Consider the following 6000-nt stretch of genomic DNA (forward strand, 5'->3'; position numbering starts at 1 on the left):
ATGCAATGGGGATTTCCTCATTTCAAACAATTTATTGAAACAAAAGCCAACAGCGATGGCTATAGCCCAACAAAAAATGTCAATATCTCAATGACGTGTCATGTGCTCTTGAGCATCAATTGCAGCTTGACAATGACGTCTCATGCTGTTAACAAGTCGACTTATTGTCTGCTGTGGTACGGCAACCCACTCTTCTTGAAGGGCAGCCCTCAGGTCATCAAGGTTCTGGTTTATTTACCGAGTTATGAGCCTCTATACGGCGACTCAGCTGATCCCATAGGTTTTCTATTGGATTCAAGTCAGGAGAAAGTGCAGGCCTCTTCATTTGAAGTTCCCCAGTTTCCAGCAGCCATTCCCTAATGATGCAACGTCGATGAGTTGGAACTTTGTCATTCATGAAGACGAAATTAGGCCTGTGTTGTTCATGCAGAGGCACAATGACTGGATTTATAATGTTGTTCAAGCAGTAAGGCGTTGTCACAAAGTGTAGGGCAGTTCTATACACACACATGCTCATCTGGTGAGAAACAGTCGCTGAAGTACAGCGCTCTCCTTGACATCTCCAACATCATTGGCAGCCATAATTTCTGCTTAGTCTGAGTTTTCTTCCATCAGTGAATAACACTCAGGTCCACTGGTCCCTTGTCCAGTGCAAATGCTCAATGGTCCATGCAAGATGATGACGCCTGTACCTGGTGGTGTGGTCGGATACCCTTACAGGTAATCTAGCACACAGGGCTAAATAAGAAACAGACTACGATAGTGAATGACATACAAAACAGCGATGCGTGGAATAACTAAACACAGTAGTTACCACAATGGTGCAACCTGGGTAAGGGAAGCGAAAACAAGAAATGAGAGAGGAATACTGTTAGATGCAAATGTGATGGGGAACATGAGATGTGTGAACGAGAATGACCAACAGGGAAGTAACATGAATACAGTGCTTAAATAAATAAGATAATCAGAACGAGGAACCGCTGTGAATTGTTATGGGGTTGAATAGGAAACTGGGATTCTACATTATGGGCAGGTGTGGCCACCAGATATCGCTGTGGAGCAGTGCAGGACATTATCAAACGACAGAAACACTCAGTAATAATTAGCCAAAATAAACACAGATAGCGACGCGAAAACAAACACAAAACTACACTTCAAGAACGAAACAATCCAGAACTATGAAACTCCTAACAACTTCGGTTTTTTAAAAGAACGCACACGAACAACCAGACACAAAAATACAACACCACCTAGCCTATAAACATGAAGGAAAAACGAAAGTAAAAACCTGCTCAGTACGCTTGAAAAATCGAAACCTAAAACAAACACACAGGAGGAAGCCCTGCTAGGGAAAGGGAAATAATACCACGCTAGACTACAGGAAGTACTAACAAACAAGGGACGATTAAGGAAAAACCTAGGCATGAGACCAACGTGAAGACAGAATTACCATAGCAATGAACTGCTAAGATAAGAACAAACTGAGGAGCTTACAGTGAGGAAAATAAGTATTTGAACACTGCGAATTTGCAAGTTCTCCCACTTAGAAATCATGGAGGAGTCTGTAATTTTCATGAAATCACAATGTAGGATTTTTAAATAATTTGTGTTACTGCTGCAAATAAGTATTTGGACACTTGCCAATCAGCAAAAATTCTGGCCCTCAAAGACCTGTTAGTCCGCCTCTAAAAAGTCCACCTCCGCTCCACTTATTATTCTAAATTAGAAGAACCTGTTTGAGGTCATTAGCTGCATAAAGACATGTGTCCACCCCACACAATCAGTAAGACAACTACTAACAAGACACAAGCGGAGACACAATTGTAGACCTCCAATTGGCTGGAAAGGGCTGTGGCGCAATTGCCAAGCAGCTTGGTGAAAAAAGATCAACTGTTGGAGCAATTAGAAAATGGAAGAAGCTAAACATGACTGTTGATCTCCCTCAGACTTGGGCTCCATGCAAGATCTCACCTCGTGGCGTAGCAATGATGTGAGGAATCAGCCCAGAACTACACGGGAGGAGCTGTTCCAATGACCTGAAGAGAGCTGGCACCACTGTTTCCAAAGGTTACTGTGGGTAATACACTATAAGATGTCATCAGGGGCGGACTGGGACAAAAAAATCGGCCCTGGCATTTTTGGACCAGACCGGCCCACTCACACTCGATAACGCTTTTCACACTTTTCAGTTTTTTGAATGTGTATACCAACAGTTTACAAAATTACCATTTTAAAAAGTGTAATTTCCTTTAATTTCTGTACATTGTCCCTAAACACCTCCATAAAAACTACCAAACATTTCCCCTTCCTACCTAGCCTACTACTCACCCCACAAATATTAATAGTATAATAATGAAAATAGAATGCTGCCTGCTGAATGACTTAGTACTGTTTTTGTTGGTGAATGGAGGTTTTTAAAGTGTTCTCACATTTAAGACTATTTAGTTCAGAATGGAAGACATAAAAGTACTAAAATAGGCTTATTTTCTCATACAGTCAGTGTACACAAAGTCTTATAATAGAGGTAAGGACGTTATTCACTTCAAGTTTCAAGTTTAAGTTTATTTGTCATTTGCACATCATGTTGGGACATAACATACATTGAAATGCTTGGGGTGAGGCTCAGATAGTAATGGTTCTACAGCAGGGCGGTATCACATATAGTGGCAAAACAGTACAAAAACGGTGCAAATTGCATTTAGCAGCAACGAAAAACACAAGAAAATATACTCACAACATACACACAATGTATAGCAGCAATATACCAGAATAAATAAAGTATTTAAGATTAAATTAAAATTTAAATTAAAAAAAAAAAAAAATTTTGATTTAAGTTGGGGGTTTCCTAGCCTCACAGATCGTTCAGAAGTCTGACAGCATGTGGATAGAAGCTGTTCAGTAGCCGGGTTGTTCTAGCCTGGATGCTGCGAAATCTTCTGCCAGAAGGCATAATGGTGAACAGGCCGTGTGCTGGGTGACCACTGTCTAGCCTGATCTTCTGGATTTTTCTGCGGCAGCGAGACTGGTAAATGTCGTGTAAGGCTGGTAGTTTGTTCCCTATGATGTGTTCTGCTGTCCTCACCACTCCTTTAATGGCTTTGCGGTCACAAGCGGTGCAGCTGCCATACCAGGCAGTGATGCAGCCTGTTAGGATGCTCTCTATAGTGCATCTATAGAAGCTGGTGAGGATAACAGGAGGTATTCCAAACTTCTTGAGCCTGCGCAGGAAGAAGAGACGCTGACGGGCAGATCTCACAATCATGTTGGTGTGAAGGGACCAGGTGAGGTCATCAGAGAGGTGTACGCCGAGGAACTTAAAGCTGCTGACTTTCTCCACTTCATCCCCGTTGATACTAAGGGGAGAGTGACCGCCCTTCTGCTGCTTCCTGTAGTCCACAATCATCTCCTTCGTTTTGCTGGTGTTTAGACAGAGATTATTGTTGTGGCACCACTGTGACAGAGCGCTTACCTCGTCTCTATAGGCAGATTCATCTCCATCTGTGATGAGGCCTAGGATGGTAGTGTCATCAGCCAATTTGAGGATGAGGTTGGAGGCGTGTTTAGCTACACAGTCATGCGTGTACAGGGAGTACAGGAGGGGGCTGAGAACGCATCCCTGGGGGTCCCCCGTGCTCAGGGTCAGCGTGGCCGAAATACTGTCACCCACTCTCACCACCTGCGGTCTGCTCGTCAGGAAGTCCATTATCCAGTTGCAGAGATGAGAGTTCAAACCCAAATCTTTGAGCTTCAGGATGAGTTTGGCTGGTATGATTGTGTTGAATGCCGAGCTGTAATCTATGAACAGCATTCTCACATATGTGTTCTTTCTGTCCAAGTGTGTGAGAGCAGTGTGTACTGTTAATGCAATGGCGTCATCTGTGGATCTATTGGAACGGTATGCGAACTGGTGAGGGTCTGTATTGGCTGGAAGCGTAGAACAGATGTGAGTTTTGACCAGCCGCTCAAAGCACTTCATAACTGTTGATGTCAGTGCAACAGGGCGGTAGTCCTTCAGGCAAGTGGCAGTAGGTTTCTTGGGAACTGGAACAATTATGGATTTCTTAAAGCATGTTGGAATCACTGACAGTCTTAGGGAGAGGTTAAAGATGTCTGTGAAAACCTCAGCCAGCTGGTTGGCACATGCTCTAAGTACACGATTGTGTACACCATCAGGACCTGGTGCCTTGCGTGGGTTAACTGCCCTGAAAGATTTCACCACCTCAGACAGAGAAATGGTCAGTGTGAAGCTCTCCTGATCTGTTGGGAGATTTTCAGCAGGGGAGGTGTTATTTTCCTCAAAACGAGCATAATGTGCGTTAAGCTCATCTGCAAGTGAGGAGGGTGACCCCCTGTCCCGGCTCATACCTCCTTTATAATCAGAGATGGTGCGCAGTCCGCTCCACATACGTCTGAGATCAGAGCAGAGGAAGTTGGATTCAACTCTGTCCCTATAGTTCCGTTTTGCTAGCCTTTTACCTTTTGCATTTACAATACAAACTAACTCGGCCATAGAACATTAGCCAAAATGATTTTATTGATGTTTTATCAATTTATCAGATTTGGCAAAGGGTTTGGTTGCTTAACCCTACTCATTGTATAGCTGCTCTGAAAGGAGTCAGGCTTACCGCACGTTCTAGTACATGTTTCTGTCCACTGGCCACCGCCACCACTGTCATCAGCCACGGGAGCTGATGAAGGCCCTGCTGTGGCAAACATTTGAGTAATTTTTATACATTTGGCAGCGTTTACTTGAAGTTCAAGCTTCTTTTTTTGTCGTAATTTCTCTGCACCTCCTTTGCGCTTTTTCTCCATCTCAGATACTCACATACGTTATGTTAATCAACGTTAGATTGCACTACGCACCGGCGCATGGAGGAGGGGGTGTTTGATGATATGATTGGTGCAGCTCTGTGTCAGTAAAGAAAATAACCAATGGGCTGCATACCAGCGTGTTTAAGGACCGGTAAACTCTCGCGCTGACTTTTTTTTTGCCAAATGCATTATGCAGGCAGCAGTAGCATCGCGAAAGGTGTGTTAATGTGATTCGCCAGCCCAGTGTCAATCAGCCTGCCTCCATCTGAATCGGCCCACTGATCTACTTGTTTTATGGGCCGGTCAGACCAATATATAAATAGATAAAAAAGTGTCAGGACTGTCGGCCCAAATAGCACGTCGGCCCACCGGGAAAATGCCCGGTATGCCCGATGGCCAGTCCGTCCCTGGGTCAGACCAATATATAAATAGATAAAAAAGTGTCAGGACTGTCGGCCCAAATAGCACGTCGGCCCACCGGGAAAATGCCCGGTATGCCCGATGGCCAGTCCGTCCCTGGATGTCATAGTTTAAAGTCATGTATGACCAGTGTTGCAAATCATTTTGTCAGTAACGGGATAATATAATTAATTATTTTTCCTGACGTTACTGGTCATTAAAAGCGGTGCGTTACTATATATTGATATACTAACAGTAATCCGAGCGGACCGCTGCCCAGGCTCATGAGGAGTAACAGATATCGATAGGTCACAGTTCTCGGTAACACCAGTCAGTAAGCGATTGGCTAATGCAGTGTTATGGTAGCCAATCAGAGCCAGTGTTTTTACACGCGCGCCAACGCACACGACACAAACGGAGAAGAGGCAGAAATGGCGAGTCAGGAGCAAGCCGAAGAAAAATTAGCATTTTCAAGTTGGCGATATAAACATTATTTAAGAAAATACTTGAGGTTCCTGAATGTCTACCAGACTGGGTATTTGATTTATTTAATTAAGAATAGAGGTAAAAACTGCTAAAACCAAACACTTTTCAGATATTATTGATTCAAACCCGAATAATCCCAGTGTTCTTTTTAAAATGGTAAAGTCAGCGTTAAATGGACCACAATCTGCTCGCCTGGAGGGCTCGATTGAAGTATGTGAGACCTTTAAGAGCTTTTTTATTAATAAGGTTGCTGATATCAGGGCCCACATTAGTTCTTCTTATTATGACTCTGATATCTCTGTT

The sequence above is a fragment of the Brachyhypopomus gauderio genome, chromosome 10 (genome assembly GCF_052324685.1).
Source record: "Brachyhypopomus gauderio isolate BG-103 chromosome 10, BGAUD_0.2, whole genome shotgun sequence".
Taxonomy (NCBI): domain Eukaryota; kingdom Metazoa; phylum Chordata; class Actinopteri; order Gymnotiformes; family Hypopomidae; genus Brachyhypopomus; species Brachyhypopomus gauderio.